At 32.3% G+C, this 23,962-nt stretch overlaps 1 protein-coding gene across 2 annotated transcripts in view; it reads left to right on the top strand.

Moving 5' to 3' along the window:
* The window catches only part of LOC130443402 (polypyrimidine tract-binding protein 2), a 431,147-nt gene that overhangs the window by 81,515 nt on the left and 325,670 nt on the right, over positions 1-23,962 (top strand). The window contains exon 1 of one of the 2 annotated variants that reach the window (XM_056777994.1): positions 9,648-9,828. The exons of the other annotated variant lie outside the window; for it this stretch is intronic. The gene's annotated coding sequence lies outside the window, so the exon portion shown is untranslated. Of the gene's footprint in view, positions 1-9,647; positions 9,829-23,962 lie in introns of those variants that run through there. 2 annotated transcript variants of the gene reach the window in all.

Genomic DNA, 23,962 nt, shown 5'->3' with positions numbered 1-23,962 from the left:
GTTATCAATTCGTTGTTTATTTGTTATTGATCCGTTGTTGAATTGCCGTTCATTCGTTTTCAATTCAATATTTATTCTTTGTTATCATACTATTTCATTTTTGATTAGATATTGTTTAGTTGAATCGTTTTTGATTCGTTAAGTTGCTATTGATTCATTGTTAATTCGTTATTAACTCGTTCAAGTCGTTAATTTTTTTTGATTCGTTCAACTTATTGATTGGTTTTCAATTCAGTATGTATTCGTTATCAATTCGTTATTAATTCGTTTAACTCGTTTATTCGTTTTTCAATTGGTTGTTTATTCGTTGTTGATCCGTTGTTGAATTGCCGTACATTCGTTCTCGAATCAATATTCATTCGTTGTTAACCTATTATTCCATTTTTGATTAGCTATTGTTTAGTTGAATCATTTTGGATTCGTTAAGTTGCTGTTAATTCGTTATTAACTCGTTCAATTCGTTAATTTCTTTCTAATTCGTTTAACTCGTCAATTCGTGGTTTATTCGTTAATAATTCGTTCAACTCGTCAATTCGTGCTCAATTTGTTATTAATTAGCTGTTAACTTGTTGATTTGCTTTTGAATCATTATTGATATGTTTAATTCGATTATTCCACGCTGATTCGTTACTAATTCGCTTAACGTTTTCAACTCATTTATCCGTTATTGATTCGCCATTGATTCGCTTTAAATTCGTTATTTATTCGTTGTAAACATATTATTCCATATTTAATGGAACAATTCATTATCTATTCGTTATTAATTCGTCCAATGCGTTAATTCCTTGCAAATTCGTTTAACTCGTAGATTAAGTTTCAATTCAATGCAAAATGACAAATTTTATCAATGTCAGTTAAAAACTCACTTTAGGTGGAATGTGGAACGTAGTTATTTTATAAACGACATCGTACGATGACTTGAAACAAATTTAAACACTGATTAAAATGACCTTTTTTAATTACGCGACCTTTAAAGTATGATCACGATCTTTAACTGTCTAATTGCCTTGGTTTTGAGATTTTATCAGCTTAATGTACAAGATACATAAGTAAAAACGATCTATAAACGAAAATTCTGTTGGAAACTATTGAATATCATTGTTTTTGTAAAAAAAATATCTGTAGTTTTATTAACCACAGACTTTTACATATGGCAAATTTCGAGTAATTTAGAAAACGAAAGCAATTATTGTCGTTAATAAAAAAGGATCTATCTATCAACGAGATTCGGAATTTACCCATTTAATGGTAAACATTTTTTATGTTCTTAGGTTTACTAATTAACGAAATTATTAAGTCGAATTGCTATTTTTTTTATTATAATCAAGTATTAACTCAAAGATTTCAAAGCTAAATCCCCATTTCATCATGTTTGATTGTTTATTGACTCAAAACGATTTACTAAGATAAATATAAAAAGATTTAATATATTTTGCTTAACGAATGGACTATATTTCAAGTATGTAAACTAATACAACATTCATTTGAATAACATAACATCGATTGATGATGTCATTAGTTATAATGTTGTGTCTTAAAAAATGCACATTCAGATATTATTATATATCTATTGCATCATCAAATTTTTTTAAACCACCCGATACGTTTATGTGACAATAAATGATCGTATTCTGATTAGTGTTCTATGTCACGTGATAATGGTTATTTTATCTACTGTTTTCGACTATATTGAACCCAAGTTTCAAGCCATCCAAGGTGTTGACTGTATAAATGTGATTGCTGTGGGATTGTGGCAATAACATACTGAAATATAGTTTTTTAATATATATTCTAAGGTTAATAATGAATATGTATCCATAATTGTGTGCTGAAAATATGTATATTATATAGAAATATCAAAAATTACTTATATTAATGAATGATTAAATGTGGTATCTTAAGTTTGTAATAAAATATCAGTTTCAGAAAAGAGAGCAGACTTAAATATTGAGATTGTTGAATTTTGTAGATATTTCATTTGTTTTTGACATATTAGTGCTGTACTTTGCCGTTTGTCACGTGATACTGGTCACATTGACGTAAATTTAGAGTGCAGAAACGAATATTTTCAGCATATTTTACATTTTTATTTCCGTCATCATTTTCACAAATGACGATGACCTTCAATCATACCTGGTTCAGTTTTTCGCCGATAAAGACCAGAAATTTTATGAGCGCGGAATCAAGAAGCTGAAAGAAAGATGGCAAAATGTCATTGAGCAAAATGGAAAATATATAATTGATTGAAAACTAATCTTTCTTAAGAAAAAGTGTTTTATTTGTTGGTTTGAAAATCTTAAAGATATGTATTGTACTAATGTCATTTTCTTTATCAATATGTCGATAATTGTTAACAATAGAGATTTCTATTCAATAGAATGACGTTCATAAAATATGTGCTCTGCCAAAGAACATCTGTTGATCTTTTAAATTGACAAAATGTATTTTCTGTTGCAATTTAATCAACTCACCAACTACTTATGTTAGTTAATTTATTGATTTTACTAACAACAGAATCAATTTTTTAGGTATTATCTGTTTCCATTACATATACGAGAGCTGCTAAATAAGTTTTGAGATAATATTTAATATACGACGAATTTCAGAATCTGCGCTAGTTCTTAGTATTTGACATGTGCTATATCGGTAACTATGTTATTTTCTTATGTTTTAAAACGAAACAACGACCTGTATATTCTTAAACTCTCCCAAGCTTTCTAGATTTATCCGAATCTTAATTATGATAACTGAGCTTTCTCTCTATCGATTCGTTAAAAGGAAAACCCAAACGCCTCCCAGATTTTCTTACAAACAGAATTTATCTTGAAATATTATTAATGTTGATAAGTTAAATGACCCGCAGCGCTCGGTTAAATTACCGCTTAAATTCTAAGTCAATATAATTTAACGATTAGAAGCTCGAAATCTACTCAGTTTTTGCTTATGTCCCTCTTCTGTTTGCAATTATATAAAGGACGGCACGCCGGTTTAATTGGACCGAGTGCTTTGTACGCAAAACAAACAGAAGCTCTTCCTTAATTTTTCACATCCCCAGTAATCATTTCTAGGTATTATTTCGACAGTTTCTCTAGTACTGAATACTTCTCAATCAATAGGCCAACAATTAAAGAAGAACTTTCTAAATACCCATATAACAGTAGTTGCTGGAACATTTGGTTATCGTTGACCGTTCACACCCGAAATAAAAGAACAATCAAAACAATGGACTGAAATGGGAGGACCTGGTTCCAAAGATGGCAAAGACTGTTCCATCTAAAGGCAAGGTCACGGCCTCGGTTTTTTTGAGATTTGCGTGAGATAATTTTCATTGACTATCTTGAAAAAGGAAAAACAATCAACGGCGAGTCTCATGCAACATTTGAGCGAAGAAATCAAGCAAAAATGGCCGCATTTGACTAAGAGGAATATGTTGTTTCATCAATACAATGCATCCATTACTGCAATGGCCTAAATCAATGAATTAAAGTTTGAATTGCTACTTCATGCACCCTATTCACCAGATTTAGCTCCCTCGGATTATTTATGTGTTTCTAGACTTGAAAAACTGGATCTGTGGTCAAAGATTTTCCAACAATGGAGAGGTGATGTCGGCTATTTTGAGGATCTTGACGATTCTTATTATAAAAAGGGTATCGAACATCGCTGGGAAAAGTGTATGGATCTAAAAGAAGATTACGTTGTAACCTTCTTCTGGGACTATCCTCGTATAATGAAACGGCTCGGTTTTTATGAAATTTCAAATTTCACAATCTCTTTGATTCGACCCTTATATATATAAGAACTCAAATATTTTATGTAAATGAAGGGGTTGAAGATTTAGGACAAATCGTCTCAGAGAAACAACTCAATACTAACAATCAAATCGTTTAATTTTATATAGAAGTTTTTTTTTTAAAAAACATTGATTCGAAGTTTGTAAAAGTGCAGATTACCATCAAAGTTTCTTTTCTTAATTGAATTACTTAAAAATTCAGGAAGGTGTGAAACTTTCAAAGAATATGAAAAGTCGAAGCTGAAAAATCAACGGGACTTTAATTAAGGAATCTCTTTAAAGGAAAAACCGGTTATTAAAGAAAATATCCTGTCAATTTTTTACAATCCTTGGCGTTTTTAAACAGTTGGATATACCAGGGTATCAGATTTCTATAAAGAAAAACTGTTCAATTTCATTTATGTGAAAAAAGTAATTTGGATCTAACCAAAATCGATAGTGTTGAAGATTTTGTACAGAATTTCTTAAATTTTGGAAAAAAGCATCTGGTTTTTATCAGTTTCTTGATAAGAAACATTTATTCCCACCATGTATTCAAACGAATTTCTAAAATATGTGTTTATTTCAATTCGTTTCAATCTTTGTACATCCTTTTTCTATATCTAAGACATATTGCTCTGCAGCTTTCCTTGCTACCACAAGCTTTCGACACTACACATCAACTGATCATTATTCAATCCCGTCTAGAAGGAAGGAATTACTTCAAGCTCCAGTTCGAAGCATTCTAAAAGAAATAAAAGTCATACTGTCATACACAGGTACACCGTTTATAAAAGAAATTTTGAAAATTTTCAATCTAAAACATATTGCTTTGCAGCTTTCGTTGCTGTCACTCAAGCTTTCGACACTACATATCAACTGATCATTATTCAATCCTATCTGGAAGGAAGGAAGGAAGTATCTCAAGCTCCAGTTCCATACTTAATCTATACAACAGATCTATCGGAATCCAAGAAAACATCAGTGACAACATTCATTGCTGACACTGTTATGTTTGCCTCAAAGAACTTGCAGATCAATCTAATCAAGATATTCAGATCTGATTCATGTTATATTCAGTCATCGAAAGAAAACATGGCGAAGTTAAGGAAGCTGCATACCAAGAAGCTTATAGTGTTTTACCACAAAGAATAATTTGACAGAAAGATTCGTTGAAATTCTAGGACATGTGTTATAGATCCAATTAAATCAGTCAAAGGAGTGATTCAATACATCCAAATGATTTAGCAAACGGTCATTTAATCAAAGCAGTGGAGGGAGACGTAATATTTGTCAACCCTACACAAAAACATTTTGAGTTATAAGAATTGCTTGTTGCCTTAGGACATATTGTTAAATAGATTTTTTTCACTGTCAAAATTTTCGTAGAATCTCAATAAACTAATAAATTAATAATAATTTTTAGTGGTCCATTGTATACTATTATAAATTTAAATCAAATATTCATTCCATCTACCTTACAAAAGCTGTTAATATGAGCTTAATGTAAGCAGGAAATGTTAATTATTGTTTAATGCATTTTGTGGGCTATACCATAATATAATTCGCAGGAAACTATGCAGGATTAGAAGATAATCGATAGGAATTACACGTTTCTAAATCTACAGTATCTGCAAACGAATAAAACAGCAGGGAAAGAGAAAAAACAGCAACAAACTCAAGTTTCATAACAGTAAAATAAAACATATAACTCTTGTATACTCCTCCACAATTTTCTACAATTTAATATTTTTTTAAATTTCTCTTTATTGAAGAACTGGGATGAAACTTAATATTTTTTTAATTTAACCAATTCTTTGTATCTTGTTTGAACTACTAGGTTGTGGGCATTTTTTCTAAAAGTGCATTATCCATCACTATTTTACTCTTGTGAGAAAGAAGATTTATTATTCCTTCGAACCATTCTTTAAAGTCATCAATAGTCATGTCTTCATAGTAGTCATCGGTACGAGCAGATTCAAGTCAATAAACCACTTTAAAAAACAGTTTGAACTATCTATGTCAGTTCCTGAATTCAAACCAGTTCAAAAAGCTTGTTTTCCACTTGCAACAGTTACAAATTGCAAAAATTTATTTGGTATATGTCCGTGGTTGATTCATGTTTCATCTAAATGAAATATATTTTTCCTTTGGTTTCTCATTTCTCAAGTTCTTAGGTGATTTCTTCTCCATACTACAATATAGCTTCTTTCCATTAAATTAAACTTTCTGGAATACTTTTTCCAGCGAAAACCTTTACCTTTTCAAAATTTCCATAATGTGCTTAGTCTTATTTCAGTTTTGTCAGAAATTGTTTTCGAAAGAAGAAGAAGTTATTTACGAAATAAAAAGAAATTGTTAAAGATGACTGGAATTTTGTGGGCACTATATATAAAAAGCACATTAAGAAGATAAAAAACGGACTTAACCATTTACTGAATTTACTGTAGAATCATTTATTTCTCTTGTTTAGATAATTTAATTTTTCTAGGTAATCCCAGAGCTTGGATTTTATAATATTGGAGCTTTAATGTCTGCTTGGCTACCAACAACAACAAGATGATGATCTCTTTTAAGCGATAATTTCTCTCCAGATTGAGTTGGAAACAATTTTCAATTGCATAAATTTCTGTTGGTGTGTTGCACAGGCTTTGGTTTGGGGGCTGTACACTCCTATTCCAGTTCTGTCTGCTGCTTTAGATCCGTATACCATTTAATGGAATTTCTGTTTATTTCTTGTTTAATATTTTGATCACACTTATTTCTTCAGCTCGAAAATTTTTCGATGTATTATCCTTGTGCAGTACTACGCTTTCCAGTTTAAGGTGGAAAGGTAGGAGATTTAGAATCACAGTTAAGCTAGAACTGCTAGAATGTTGGTAGATAGAGGACGATTTAGCAACGGAACTCAAGTTTTTTTGAATTCCTTGAATTTAGTGAGATGTCAATAACAAAATAAATTATTAAATACTCCTATGTTATTATAAATAAAATAGAAGTGACTACTGTGACAGGAAATATAACTCGTAGATTTCCCAATTACTACTACTAATTGCACTTTTATTTGTCTGTAAAGGATTTAAAAAAAATTTGTAATTAATTGTTAAAGGATCATATTTTCGATGTTTACGCGGTTCTTGCAAATTTTCCACTGGAACTCACAATAGATTTGACACTGCACCTTGCAACTAAACTGTTGAGAATACGAATTACTATAGTCTATTTCAGAAAGGTATAGAGTAATAAAATGGGGAATTCCGTTCAGTTCGGCTCAATTTCGGTGTCGACCATAGGTGTAGGTTAATTATAATATCAAGAGGAGATGGCAGTTCTTCAGATGACGAAAAATATTATAATCTTCAATAAAAAATATGTGTACCTAATACTATGTACATAATGCCTAATTTTTATTCTGTTAAACCCATATATTGACCCCGACCCGGGTGGTACTACCTGCACTTGATAAAAAGAAAGAATTTTACAATGAAATCAATGCCAAACTATGGAAGTGGTTTAAATTTTTGTTGGGTCAGTCTGTGGTCCCTTTGCATACCTAATGAGGTTTTATTACTCTATACCTTTCTGAAATAAACTATAAATGGAAAAACCTACAATCGTACTTTCAATGGAATTTGTTGAGAAGAGATTCTTGGAATTAAAAGAAAATTTCAAACTTTCATAGGTTAAGAATTATTCAAAATACAGTGCTTTTGGCCACTCCAAACCTTTTTCTATTATTTTGTACAGTTCATAGTCATAAAAAGACTTAAAATAGATCAGGTACACGTATAAAAATTTTAGGAAATATTTAGTTTCACATTAAAAATTAAGTTCTACTATTTCCGTTTATAAAAATAGATTTTTTATCAGATAATAAACATGAAATTCCAATAAATTTCACAAAAGCATTTCATACTGATTATATCGGCTATTATCCTTTATTTTTCCAGGTAAGATGACATCGTCCTTGGACTCGAATATTAGTCCATTAAAATTTTAGTACCATTACCTTGCTTTTTTCTGAGGACGCAATTTTACTTTACCGATGTGTGGAGGGGTCAAGGAAAACTTAACCCCAAGTTTGTGGGGCTCCACCCTTGTCCCCCGGCCGCCATCTTAAATAAAGGGGTGAAAAATTATTTCTGACGATATCTCACGAAATACAATCCGTACAAAAAATTCGTACAGACATAAATTGTGACAAATCGCTTTGTCTACAATTTTGTTTATGACACTTTTTGATACTAACCGCAAATTTAAAAAGTTATGAGCAAAAAAGTGCAAAAATTTTGTCAATTATTTCTTTCTTCGCTCAATAACTTTTGATTTTTTGATTTTTCGAAAAAACTACCTCGGTATAATCTTTTAGATCGTTCTTTGAGGATTCATTTTATATGAGGATTTTTTGAATTCCACTCATTCTTGTGGCTCATAGTGCGTCTATACTCACTACATTGTGCCAAAAACAAAATATTCATATATAAAAAAGTGGATCCGTCTTTGTTGGTTCTTGTTGGTGAACGTTTTTTCATTCACTGGACACCTTGCGATATAAACGATTTGACTAAAAATTCATTTAAGTTACCATCACTACCTCCAACCCAAGATGCAGCTCGTTTTGAATATATCATCAGGTCCAGTCTTGGCTTGGACGATACCAAAGTCCTGAAGATTGAGGCTGGAAGAATCAAACAAACATCTGGATGCCAATAAAAGCTTCCAACCTTCAGTACCCCCGGAGTTTATGAAATTAATTTCCTGCAGATGAAAGAAAATTTTGGAAGCATTTGTGGCTGTAGTAAAGCAGTCTTCAAATGCTCTGCAGTATGTCTTCATTTTTCTGGCGAAACTTGCAGCGACATCATGGAAATATCAAAGTTAATAGAAAAAAAAAAGGAATTAGAAGATGAACTTCTAGCCATGACTCCTTTACTTTTGAAGCAGATGTAGATACTGACCCTGACACACAACCTGGACCATCAAAAAGATCTAAAATAGACTAGGTAGTACAAAACTACAGGTAAATACAATCATTATTCAAAATTTATCTATGGATTATTGGGGATACCACGTAAAAAATAATAAATTATATATAAATGTTCAGAAAAATAAAAAAAAATTGATATGATAAGAAATATTTTGTTTTTAGCATAATGTGGTATGCGCCCCGGCACTCTATGAGCTACAAGAATGAGTGGATTTCAAAAAATCCACATATAAAATTAATCCTCAAAGAACTTTTTTGCTCATAACTTTTTAAATTCGCAGTTAATGACAAAAAGTGTCATAAAATAAATTGTAGACAAAGCGATTTGTCACAATTTATGTCTGTACGAATTTTTTGTCGGGAAAATAGTTCGCGGGATATCGCCAAAAATAGCTTTTCACACCTTTATTTAAGATGGCAGCCACGGGACAAACTCCAAGTTTGTAGGGTTAAGCTTTCCTTGATCCCTCCCCACACATCGATAAAATAAAATTACGTCCTCAGAAAAACGTTAGGTCTATAGTAACGTTTCAATGGACTATATTTTCGTATAGAGAACGAATAACGAATTATGAGTTTTGACGCGTAAATCCAACAAACCCTGGCATACTTAACATCGACAACGTCGCTTTATTCAATGGTCTAAATTGGCGAATCGAAATTTCGGTTGTTTCGATAGCGTCTACCGTCTCCTCCACCAGACCCCATCAACAACATTCAACAGGTAGAATCCCATGGTTAACCTTTTTTTTATTATTCACGTTCGTGCTTTTTCGGATGATTCCGATGCGTCTCGCCTCCCGCGCTAACTACACTGAATCAACTTTGAATGGTGCGTCTCTGCCTTACTGAAAAAGTACAGTGCTTCACCTACTAATATATATTATAGTCGGTTGTGTTGTTGGGTTGTTTAATCTACAAAATTCGTTATTTATTTTCATCTAAACAGACGTTCGATTTGAAGTGGTTCTTTTCGAGTGAATCTCTTGTTGTGTTATTTGTGCTTTCTATTTCTTTGGATTACTAATTTTATTGAAAAACAATCATCAAGGTATCAACAAAATAGAAGGTAAAGCTTTTGATTTGTGTCCTCGAAAAATCTATAATAAATTTGTATGTGAAGATGCAACTCTAGTAATAGAAAAAATAATTGGATTCTTCGAATTGACATTTTGTGTAAGAGTCGTAGGTTTCTAAATATCAAATATTCAGTTATTGCAAAATCATATCTCAATTCAAACACAGCTCTTATCTGATAGCTAAAATACATTTTATTCATAAAATATTTAGTTTTACTTATTATGTAGATCAATATACGAGAGTGGTTTGAAGTAAGAAAAATATTTTTTTCACCCTAATGTCGTTAATACTTTTATTATATTCATTATAAACGGTTCCTTTAATTGTTTTCTCATGTAAAATATCAAGTTTTTAACATCAGAAATAATCACCACTCTCAAAAGTCAAACCTCCCTCGTATATTAAAAGATTGTATCCTTTAATTCGAAATTTATGAATATAATCTTTATTAATTTCGTTGTTTTTATTTTCTCCAATGTCATGTACTTCGTTCCAACTGGTTATAACTCGATAATATCAAAATATTTCCCTGAAATGACTACAGCACCTTTTTCAACCCTTTTTCCACCCTTACCGGTGTGGAATCGAGCTATAACCACTTTTCCAAAATATCCATTACTCTCCAATCAATGTTTGATTTGTTTTGTTACTATATTAACTTCTTCATTTCGTTCCTTTCTTGGTCTTGCAAAATTTCAATAACTATAAATCTCCATCTCATGTATATGAATGTGTTGTAGTCCATGTAACCAAAAAAACTTTTTAAAATTTGAGTTTTTGTCTTTTCCGATATCTCTTTTTTTGTCAGGAAGGTTTTTGTGAGGTCATCCCGCTACTTCATTTCATACCAAATTCTTCTATTACTATGTAATAATGTAAAGCTATTTTTCTTACTTATAACCATTTTCATTGTTTTATTCTTCTTCATCTTTATGTTTTTTCTCATTATATATTTCCAATGTTTTGTTCTCAGTCCTTTCGTCTTTATTACTATTGAATCAAATGCGTAAGTTATCTGCCGAAAGCCTTTTTAAGCTCTCTAAAACGAAAATGCTTTCTGATTCTTTTATAGTTTATTTCTCGATATTTTTCTTTCTATTTGGTCATAAGATTATAAGGTAAAGTCTTTATAAATTTTGCATCAATTTCTGTTTCTGCTTTTAAGCAGAGGTCGACATAAGCCCGGCAACGCTGTCGAAAAAGATTAAAACGATGCATGTTCGTATTTCAGACAGTTGTGTCTGTGTCATGATAACACGTGCTAGTCGAGTAGACGCGTATTCAGAATTACCGATACAACAATTTCTGAACTACCAAATCGTTCAACAACGTGGAAGACGTATAAGAAATTCTTTAAAACGGGCTCTGTTACCGATGCACCGCGTTTTGGACGACCGGTACCTGTAGCAACTAACGAAAATATGTGTTTATTGGACAGCCACGTTTTCCTTGAAGAAAATTAAACCTCCCTGGGGTGTGTGTATATGAGTTGTATGATAGAAAGTATTATCAATTTGAAGAAATATGCTTCATAATTTACGTAGATTATGGTACTTTTTCTTCCATTTTTTTCTTGATCTGTCTGTTGTTAATGTTTCCATTTCATCTAATGATTCTTTGCCATCTCTTATTGTCCATCTACTTTCTTTTTTGCATCAATTTTTTTCTGGTGATAGTAATTCCTGTTTCCATCACTTTTATTGTAATTTTGTCTGTTGTTATAATGAAAATATGGATAGATATATAAACACGGCACCAAATGGCAACATCGGGAACTATGATTTCAATATTTATAATCACGTTTCTATGAATAATTTCAATTCTCTTTATATCTAAATTTGATATTTATCAATCGTACTGTATAAAAAGAATGCAAATTAATTATCTATGTGTGCGTGTCATTATTTTGATTGTACAAATTTCAAGGTTATAAAGATTGTTCAAATAAAAAAAAAGCTTTCCAATAATTACTCATACGAATTTAGAAAATGTACTGTGGTATTCACGTAATGTCCCATTATTGATAAAAATGTTTATTTCCCAATAATTCATTGAATTTATACACGTAGGTGTACGCAGGTGTGTAAACACGTTAAAAATATTTTATTCTGTTTAGTATTTTACATTATAGAAAGTGGAAGCAATATTTCTACGAAAATTTCCATTCATTGTATATTTTAGACGCTATAATATATAGTGTGATGACTAAAAAGTATAATCAGTTAATTTTTGAGGCAGATTCAATGACATACAATAATTCAGAGGCGGCTCGAGCCCAATTGTTAAGAATCTGGATAATAATATTTTAAATTTGAAAATAAATTCATTTACTGACAAAACCGTACCCTGTATGTGTCAATAAAATGTAAAATTGTAAATTTTACATTAAGTTTAACGAATGATTCAAATTTTTCATGAAATTATACTAAAATGGTTGGTTTATTTCTACCAATTATTGTGATTTGATCTCAGTTTACGTTTGAGTAAATTTAATGAGAACTGTATAGTTTTATGTTCATTCAACAATAAAAAAATTATTGTTAGTATATATCATATAATTTTCCATATTTCGTTCCATTTAAAAATATAGACGGTTTTCCGAGATATATTTTGATTTTAGGGGAAATAAACATTATTCACTAGGGATCGTATCTGAATTATATATACTATATAATGGAAAGAAGTATTAGTATTAATGACGAAAAAGCATTATATTAAATTCACTATAAAAACTGAAAAAAAATGCTTGATCTTGTCTACGAGGGCTGCTACTCGAGTTTTGAGTTATGGTGAATATGTCAAAGAAACTTGAACATTTTTGTGCAATGAATATCTATGACTTTCGACGGGGGCTAAACCAACAACTCTTTTCAACTTTTGGTGATAAACCACCATCACGAGCCATCGAGTTTCGCTGGTTTTCCGACTTCAATCATGGTCGCACTTCGCTACAATTGGAATTTCGTGAAGGTCGTTCTAAATCAGCTGTTGTGCCAGAAAACCTCAAAGCAAAGATTTAGACAAACTTTGGCATTAGTTAGACATTAAATATTGCATGAACAATTGGCTGTTAAACAGACCGCATACTTTGACAATCGCTCAAAGAAGCTCGTGTCTATTAGTGCAAATAAATGATGAAATAATTCAATCGCTTTGCTTCAAAAGGCGTCTATATGAGATCTTGACAGACGACGAATCGTGGATCTAGCATATGAACCCGAAATTAAACTAAATAAATAAAACTAACTAACTAACTAAAATAAAACTAAAAGTGTTTGGAAAAATCAGGAAACCGATCTCAGAAGACGAATCTTTCTCCACTACGACAATGAGAGCTCTAACAAAGTCATCCGCTGTACAGTGTCTTTGTTCGGCATCCAATGACCCGAAGAAGCGGTTGATGCGTTCAGATCTCATGTTATTGAGGTACCTCAATCGGAATGGAAAAATCCTTCGATAATTGGTTCAAAAGCATGCAAAAGTGTGTGTGTTAATAAACCTTTGAGAGTTTAAAAGAATGGTTCTTGTTTGCTTTACTCATAATTTGAACCAAAAGATCACACACAAACAAAGTCAACTGGATGGGGTGGTGGAGAGATTGAAAATCGTATATAATCCTTCTCATAATTTTATATTAATTAACGCCTTTGGAATTAGCTTTCGTATATTCCAACAAAATCAGTGAAGATTTTAAAGTTAATGCATTTCTACTTGAACGTCATCTGGATCATACCAAATTCTACTGATTCTTTTGTGAATGAAATGATCAGAACAAAACAAATAATAAATATAAGTAAGGCCTTAAACTCAACAAAAAGATTTTGAATATTTACATCTCGTACAGCTGCCTTGAATTTATCTTCCACCATTGCACAATAGTTAAAAATTTTGTTGAAGCGATGGGGCAGATGTATGAAAAAAAGTGACACAAAGATGGGAGTGTGTATTTTCTTTAGACCTCAAAACCGAAAGTTGGTAAAACATCGAGTGTTTGGGAATTGAACGATTCAGATAAACATAAATGTTTCTGTGAATATGGAAATATGAAAAATATGGAAATATGAAAGTTTGCTGAAAATTTGTAAGTAATAAGCATAGGAAGAGAGGAGAGGTTCCATCAAGTCATTCATCACAGATGGTAAAGCTCTATCGGGGCAAATGTTATTGGACATTAAAAAAGACTTGAATTTTCCAGGAAATTCTAAATCAAAACTCAAATAACACGTTGGAGCTTCCTTTCATAATTTATTGGAAAGAAGGCACTATTTCCAACCTAATAGTTCATCCTGGTACTTACTCAATAACCGTGATTTTTTTTTCTATTTTTAGACATTACGTCATTGATTTATGTAAAATTAGTAAATTTTTATTAATTCAAAAATAAACTAAATAAGAGGTCAATGTGTACAAAAAGTTTAATTGAGCACACAAACTCGATAATTGATTATTGAGTCACGTTTTCGGTTAATATTGAGTTAACATCATCGATGATCTTACCATTTAGATATTTCACGAATGAATATCAAAAATACTTCTAACATCTAACAAAGTAAAACAGAAATTAGTCAGCTATTTTCAGTAGAGTCCTTTTGTAACAAATATTGTTTAAGTTAAGTTTTGATGTTCTGGTACTAAATTATTTTCACGTAAACGTCAAACTAGCATTTTTTGAAACCTTTTTGAGCTGTTGATACTTTCATGGACGAGGGCGTGAACTATTAAGGCTTATTGTTTTATTTTAACGGGTAGATCATTGAAATATTTTTATTTACCCATAATGTACCTAACTAAGTCCATTCGATTCTATTCAAAGTCGTTTATCACTACATTATTGATAACACTACTTACATAACCTAAAAAATCTACTGAAGAAACAGCGAGTCAGATTATTCAATCGCGGTTAATGATCTCGTGATTTAATACCTGCTAAATTGTGAAAACCTTTAAAAAACAGTCCGTAATGACCTTAACAACAGCAAGAATATTATGTAACCTCGTAATAAATATTAATGACTGTAAACATCGCACAAATTTCTCCATTCCATCTACATCTAATTTATCATTATATATATTAGACGCGTAGCACTGGAAAAACCAGATGTGTCTCGCCAAGTACATCGCGTCTTTTCCGTAAAAACGATATGAAATTTTAAGTCACTAGGTTATAATTAAGATAATGAAATATTATGAAGAATTCTTAAAATTATTGATGATAGATAATCGATAAAAGAAAATCCGTTTTCTAGTAACACGTAACATTAACTTAAGATGGTTCCAGAAGTACCTGGCCTGACCTAGAGATGGCGGTATTTGCTTGAAAACCACCATTGGGCGAGACTGCTTCTTCGTTATCAATAGTAAAATTTTGTGTAGCGAAGACCAGCATCCTAGTGGTCGACCAAATGAAGTGACGACTCCAGAAATGCACTAAGCTGTACTGGATGATCGTCTAGTGAAAGTGCACGAGCTAGCAGACATAGTAGGCATTTCAAAAAGTGCATATTTGAACATGAGAAAGCTGTGGGCAGCATGGGTGCCGCGTTCGGTAACATCGGAACAAAAACAGCGTCGTGAAGATGTTTTGAACGAGTGTTTGGCAATGTTTGCGTTGTTTCATAACCATGGATGAAACGTGGATCCATCACTTTACATCCGAAACAGAAGAACAATCAAAACAATGGACTGAAAAAGAAAAACCGGATACAAAGCAGACAAAGACCGGTCATCTGCAGGCAAGGTCATGGCGTCGATTTTCTGGTATGCGCGTGGAATGAGTGAAGAAGAACTATCAACGGCGAGTATTATGCAACGTTTGATCAAAAAAGTCAAGCAAAAATGGGTGCATTTGACTAAAAAGAAAGTGTTGTTTCATCAAGACAACGCACCAGCTGATCCATCTGTTATTGCAATGGACAAAATCAATGAAATAAAGTTTGAATGGCTACTTCATACATCATATTCACCAGATTTAGCTCACTTGGATTATTTTCTATTCCTAGACTTAAAAAAATGACTTAATTGCCAAAGATTTTGCAGAAATGATGTCTACAGTTAATGGCTATTTTGAGGAGCTTGACGATTCTTATTATACAACAAATTTTTGTTTTTCCTTTGTTGGGACAATTTTCGTAAAGCGGTCTAATACACTATGGAACTTTTCAGTTCTGATGACCAATTGAAATATTTTACACCACTTAGTATTTTATTGATTTACCTATGAAATTTACCCTTAGATAATGAACACACTCCATAAAAAATTCCGTATTTAACCCTACTGTTTAAACCCTTGCTATATTCTGATTGATTAGTTTTTTCTCTTCCCTAAATATTGTAAACGGCTGTTTTACTATTACGTCATAACGATCTAATAAAGTACTAGCCTCCAGTTAATATTCGAAATGTAGAATAATCCCTTATATTTATATCTGACCCTAACAGGGTTGGATTATATATGCGCCTTTGTCTGTGTTAGTTCATTTCGAGCTATGAAACATTTTGTATTATAAATATCTTTTAAAATATCTACCAAACAAAATTTTTGAGGCAAAATTGATAGTTAAAATCATTTACTTAAAATTAGTAAAGCGAAGCCATCAAAAATATTTTTTTTTGAAAGAGACAGCTTCAACTAGTATCACTGAAAATTGTTAATAATTCGATAGATTCTAAAAAAACACGAAAAGACAATGGTGTACTAAATCGCATTGATTAAGTTCGACGCAATTAATGCAAAACAAAAAGTTTATTGTTAGTTTCACCGAGACTCAGGAAACTGATGGTGAAATACCTAGATCAGAATACTGAACGATAATCTACCTAGAAGAGGCTTGCAACTACATCCACGGCACTCAGTAAAGATTTCTTAGCAGCCAAGAATATGTCGGAATCCAGTCTGCGATCCAACCGTAGTTTTCGAAGTTTGGTTTCAAAATAAATGAATGCCGAATATACCACCGAAGTTTCATTAATAGAAATAGTGAAATATAACACTTTTGAAGCTATAATTTTTTAAAGGAATCGCAAAGAAACTTTCTTAGATTGTGAGAAATATTACAGAAATATACAGTCAGGTATTGCTTCCATATTTGTTCGATTAACAACAATTCTAACCACGAGGCATACAAACACTTCTTTATTGAAATCTTCCATCCATCCATATCGCATGGTTTAAATCCCCAAGACTCAAATCACTTTCGATTTCATTTATTCATCATAGCCATAATTTGGTATTGATTTTACTGATTAAAATGATTGAAATATCATTTGAATGGAATGAAGAAGTGAAAAAAAGTTAATTGAAGGTTTTCATCGCACAAGCATACAATGATACATACATACTTAATGATAAAAAATTTTGTATGACGTATTAATCATATTTACCTTCGAATAAATATATACGTTTCCAATTATTTATATAAATAAAGTTAATAAGTTTATTTAAAAGTGAATGTTCGGCTTAAAATTTTTGTTCAAGGTCAATAATTGTTAATAATACCTTGTGGCTCTCATATCTTCATAAATCCAACCATCCCTTATTGCTAAGTAAGCCAGCTACCACCATCGCTAACATCCTTGGAGGGAGACCCTCACCCCATTAATTTGATTGACTTCAATACGAGAATGTCGATTTGTGTACTATCCGGCGGTTGGTCTGGGTGAGCTACACAGCCTGCAATCGTCGTCATCAACCAACCGCAGCTCTACTTTCCTTATATAGAGCCTGAAGTTATAAGAATGGATCTTGTAATAATTAAAGTTCTGCAGATTTTCATCCACAAATGACACATTTCACCTTTATTTAACTTTGATCCTTATAATACATCATCAACTAGTCACGAGAATCGAATTTAGCGACCTTAAAAACATGACTCGCAGTTGATTGGACCGGCTTCTCGGTCCATGTCGTGAACGAGTTCATAACACTAAAGATTTAAGAAGTATTCCCCCACTGTTTTATTTTGTGCCCTTGGGTAGTTTGAAGCTTCCGTATTAATAGCGAGAACGTTGAAAATATAAGTAAATTTGAAAATTGTGTAACTTTTGATATAAAAAAAGCAAGTATTCAATTCTTTTTCATGATTTCTCGCCGTTATATTTGTGCTTTAAGACAAAACGTCCAAGAAGAATTTGACAGCTTGTCTAATAAACTATTAGATATAATTTCAGTTTTTGAAAATCAATTTTAATTGGCTCCAATGGTAAATAAAGGTTTTTATGATTTTTATCTAGATTTTGTTCATTTATTTGACTTGATTTCTACTTGAACTTTTAATATTTGTCATATCTATTGTGAAAACTTTTGGGGTTACAGCCTTATAGTGTTTTTTGACATGATTACATGTAACAAATATTCTACAAACCATTGGCGACAATCTAAATAGTTTTATTTCAATTAATGGACGGACTAATTGTGACAGCAACTAAAATCAGTAAAGTTCAGAAGTAATATCCCGTTTTACGTTGGCAACGAACCTCTTTTGCTCATTTGATGGTTTTAATCAAAATTATTTCTAGAACTTTATGTCGTTGAAACGAATCGAAACGTGATGTCGTCTAAAAAAAAGATAAATCAAAAGAGCAATTTTATTATATTATATATGGCGGTAGCAGTTGTCTGATGTGTCTGTGCGATTTTAATAACTACGAGCGACTAATTTTAAAATCTATTTTACAATTTTTATGAACTTTTCTTAGTAATACACTACTAAAAGAAAATGGTTGCACACAACACAAAAATATTCTTATGACGCTATACAATTGTCAAAATGGATTGTCATATTGAAGTATCTTATTAAAGAATTACAAATATACTTCACGAACACGTTTTAAATTGAAAATCAATACGATTCGTTGAAATTTTAGATGTTTTGAATGATTAATTTCTCAATACGTGTGTTTTTAATTGTTTTAAATCTCTAAAGCCGTTTTGGTACCAAATAATAAGCACAAAAAGCATAAAAAACTATTATTCATTTTAAATTAGAGAACTTATCAGTGTTCTCTGTTTTAAAAGCATGTTTATATTCACGACTTGTATTTCGGACACTCAGTGCACTGATTTCATGTGCACACGGACCGGTATTCGACTTGAGGATTGATCAATCAGATCTAATATTCTGACATGCAGTTAACGACACATAATCAGAGTTTTTTGCCGTTGCAAGTGCCGATTCAAAAACAGCAACATCGTTTGTGTCAATATAGACGTAACCCCATTTCCGAGCCATCTAAATGACTTAAAAGCCCGATACGTGAATCGCATTATCAAATCAAACTTGCCAGCAACCTCTGGATGAAGACTAGACGGTTCGTTACCTTAAAATTGATCTCTATCTAGGACTGTTAGCAACGAAAAACGACCTCAAGTTACTCGGTTAATATCCTATATCGATAAGGATAGACTGCACATCGCCACTCGTCTGTGATCTAGCATTCGTTCTTTCTTTGACCCGCGTAGTCCATAAAACTTTTTCTTTCTCTTCATGAATCCAATTTTCATGTTTTTTAGTCCACACGCTATAAAACTGTCAAAATGGATTGTCATATTAAAGATTTACGAATATATTCATCATCAATTTCATCAAAATGTTAATGTAGACATCGATTATTATATTCGCGAGCTACCTGTGCACTGATTTCATGTGCACACGGACCTGTATTCGTCTGCGAACGTCGCTTCAGATTTCTGCGAGGATTGATCAATCAGATCTAATATTCTGACATGCAGTTAACGACACATAATCAGAGTTTTTTGCTGTTGCAAGTGCTGATTCAAAAACAGCAACATCGTTTGTGTCAATATAGACGTAACCCTATTTCCGAGCCATCTAAATGACTTAAAAGCCCTATACGTGAATCGCATTATCAAATCAAACTTACCAGAAACCTCTGGATGAAGACTAGACGGTTCGTTACCTTAAAAATTCATCTCCATCTAGGACTGTTATCAATGAAAAACGACCTCAAGTTCCTCGGTTAATATCCTATATCGATAAGGATAGCCTGCACATCGCCACTCGTCTGTGATCTAGCATTAGTTCTTTCTTTGACCCGCGTAGTCCATAAAACTTCCTCTTTCTCTTCATGAATCCAATTTCCATGTTTTTTAGTCCACACGCTATAAAACTGTCAAAATGTCATATTAAAGATTTACGAATATATTTCACCAACACGTTTTACATTGAAAATCGATACGATTCAATGAAATTTTAGCGGTTTTGTCTGATTAGTTTTTCAATAAGTGTAATTTCACTTGTTTTAAATATCTAAAGCCATTCTGGTACCACGTTGCCTCCAAATAATAAACCTAAAAAGCAGAAAAAACTATTATTCATTTCACATCAGAGAACTAATCAGTGTTTTCTGTTTTAAAAGCATGTTTATATCCACGACTTGTATATTTAGTTACCTTCTCAATTGATATACTGTATTTCGGATACCCAGCACTAAAATATCATCAATTTCATCAAAATGTTAATGTAGACATCGATTATTATATTCGCGAGCTACCAGTGCACTGATTTCATGTGCACACGGACCTGTATTCGACTGCCAACGTCGCTTCAGACTTCTGCGAGGATTGATCAATCATATCTAATATTCTGACATGAAGTTTACGAATATATCGTGACCTATTCCAGGAAAAGCAAACGGCTGGATCAAATAAAATTTGCTTTTCTGGATGAAGACTAGACGGTTCGTCACCTTATAAATTCATCTCCATCTAGGACTGTTATCAACGAAAAACTACCTCGGTTAATATCTTATATCGATAGGGATAAACTGCACCTCGCCACTCGTCTGTAATCTAGCATTTGTTCTTTCTTTAACCAGCGTAGTCCATAAAATTTTCTCTTTTTCTTCATGAGTCCAATTTTCATGTTTTTAGTCCACTGCAACCTCTAAATTTTATTATGTAATCTTAAAAGAGGTTTTTTCAGTACCTTCTTTCCAAAAACACCAGCTTTTCTCAATCTTATTTTCACTCAAAGACAGATCCCTAGATTCATTGATCTGAGCTAGTATTTCAGGACCTGTGACTTATCGATCAATATAATACGTTTATCTTCAGCGGTTGTGGTTTTTCGATGCCGTTTTTTATCGTCAAAGCTACTGGGTTTGTAAGACTTCGCTAGAACTTTCGCTTGGAAATATCAAAGAAAAGTTTTGGTCAAAAACTGTATCTATAAGATAACGATGAGTTTAATCAACTTTTTTTTCAAACGTAGATATTAAATTTGGAAGTGGAATTGCAATTGCACTTATTGTAGAATCGCCGCTGGTATTAAAAGTTATTTCACGATTCTAAGAAGTCTGATCAATAAGGAAGAGGTTACAAAAATAAATAGTAGATTTTAATGATTATGTTTGCTTAAGATTATTATAACCACTTCAATCTGTTCATAATTCAATCATCAATTCGATAATTCCTCATGAAATATAGTTTTTAATAGTGTTTATAATGAAAATCGAAATAGTTAAACAAACTTTTACGGTTTACGATTTATAAATAATTTCATCGTATCATCACAAGCAACTGATGATTTTTGACATCATTTGTATCAAATTTTAAACAAGTTAAATACTATATCTACAATTTATATATTGATTTGTTTGATTATAAAACAAATTATACAAAATGTTCGGTTGAAATGTCTACGAATTTAATTCAAAATTTGCTTTTAACTAAGTTTAGTGACCACATCACTTTCCCTCTTAGCGAAAAGATTAGAAATCGTGTCTTCTTCGGTTAAGTAAACCTTTTAACTTTTTGCCGCGGGCGTCTAATCGAAACTGTTGCGTCTTTCTTACGTGACCAGCATATTATATTGAATTTGTGTCGACGCCAGAGCAAACAACCTGTGGAGGAACGCAAAGGGCGTCGTTTGTAGACCCCCCGCCAAAATATCTTAGTAGACAAAAATTTTTTTCTTGCTATAACATAAATTACATTCAACAACCAAGCGATTTATTGGTTAATTAAGGGGGTCATCCCATGTGATAGGCTCAAAAAATCTATTTCCATAAATTGCTTTCTTAACATGTCCAGAATACGATAGTAAAGTGATTTTTGAAAATTTAAAGTCGTTTTAAAGATACAGTAGGTAAAAGAAAAAGCTGTTTGGAGCGCTGAGTTGGCAATTGGGGTCCGGGCCTATTGTGTATCGTCGACTTTATATCTGGCCCCCCTTTTATACATATATACATTTATATAAGTTTAGAGAAGTTTCTACAGGGTTAAATAGAAATTTCTATCAGTGGTTTGGATCCATGGGGTTGCCCCAAACTAAAAAAATTAAAGATCGAAGTAACCACTTCTTTTTAGCAAAACAAATTGAGGATAAGAATTAGACTGAAAGGCTTATAACTGAGAAGATTTACTGTTATTAGTGATCCAAAAATTTCCAATAAGATCCAAGTAAATAGGTACTAAAGTGATGCGAGGAGATAAAAATAATAATACTGTGGATTTCGACACTCGTCGTAATTTTTTTAAATAGAAACCCATAGTTTGATTATAAGTTAATCAAACATAATTATTTGTTTAGTGAAACGGTATTTTCCTTATATTTATTATCGCGTAGTTACCATGTGAAACACGCGATGTCTCATGATCCAAAAAAATAACCTAAAAACAAAAATGATATATATTCAACAAGCTGCTCCACTTTTGTTAAAATTTTTTTATTATTCACTGTAATCACAATAATATGAAAAAAACCGTTGAATTGTACAGTGTACATCCAAAAAGTAAACGTAGTTAGCTATGCCAATTGCGTGTTCGTATTAGATCTATGACATATCAATTACACGCCATAGAAATTTGACATAAGAGCCTTGGAATGTTTGTTGTAAGTGGCTATGACTGCTACAATAACAAATTTGACGTTTTACAATGGATCGTTTATATAAAAAAGAAGGAATTGATATTTTAATGGTTTATATCCTAACCTTTTGACCTAAAAGGTCAAAATCCTGTGCTATGCAGGCGATGCGGTACTGTTGGCGGACAACGAGGACGATCTGCAAAGGCTACTGTACCAATTTAACAAACATGATAATATCAGCGACAAAGACAAAATCAATGGTTACTTCCAAGACACCGACCTGATGTAAGCTTGTGGTAGATAATAAAATAATACACCAGGAAATAAAATTTGAATATCTGGGAATCGAAATATCTGGACACGGGGACGTGGAGACGAAAGTAAGAAACCAAGCTTCAAGAGCCTCAAGAGCAGCAGCGTACCTAAATGATACAATCTGGCGAAATAAATACATTCGAACTGAAGCAAAAGCCCGTATATACAAAACCGCAATCAGACCTATATTATCCTATGCAGCAGAGATCCGACCTGAGACCACTAAAACGAAACGGATATTGGAGACCACATAAATGAAAATAGTTCGAAGAATAGCGGGAAGAACACTACTGGATAGAGAAAGGAGTGAAAACATAAGACGAACATGCGGGATAGATAACATCAATGACTGGGTACTGGATAGAAAGATAAAATGGAATGAGCACATTGACCGCATAACGGAAGAACGAATTGTGACAGGGACAAATCACCAGCAGGACAAAGAAGCCTTGGAAGACCTAGGAAAAGATGGAGTGACAACCTCCCAGGTGACTGAGCAGAGGCAATGATGTGAATAAAAACAGGCAAGGATGCCTATACACAGCAGAAAGAAGAAGAAGATATCCTAACCGAATTCACATAACAAGTTCTACTGTAAGTAAATTAGTAAAAAAGTTTAATGAAACTGGTTCACAAAAACTTTATACAAATCAGCGCGGTGAAAAACTGCATCAACCAAAAACAAACCTTCAGATGGTTGTGTCTTGTTAGAAGACGATCCACACTTGAGTACTAGACGAATATCCAGGGAACTTTATATTTTCAAAGTCGTGAAAAGTTTGCTTAGTGATGGCCTCTCGATTTTCACCTCTAATAATTTTTGTCCACCGGTTAGCGATTTGGCAACGCCGTAAAGTTAAAGTCACATTAATCGACAAGTGTCAAATCTGGTGATGGTAAATAAGGAAACTCACTTCTTTACTATACAGATACGACCAATTTTTATTTATCCCAACTTAAAAACTAAGTTCATTTTAACAC

This window comes from Diorhabda sublineata, chromosome 4 (assembly GCF_026230105.1).
Source record: "Diorhabda sublineata isolate icDioSubl1.1 chromosome 4, icDioSubl1.1, whole genome shotgun sequence".
Lineage (NCBI taxonomy): Eukaryota > Metazoa > Arthropoda > Insecta > Coleoptera > Chrysomelidae > Diorhabda > Diorhabda sublineata.
Note: the sequence above shows the minus strand (reverse complement) of the source record. Positions and strands in the feature narration are given on the sequence as shown.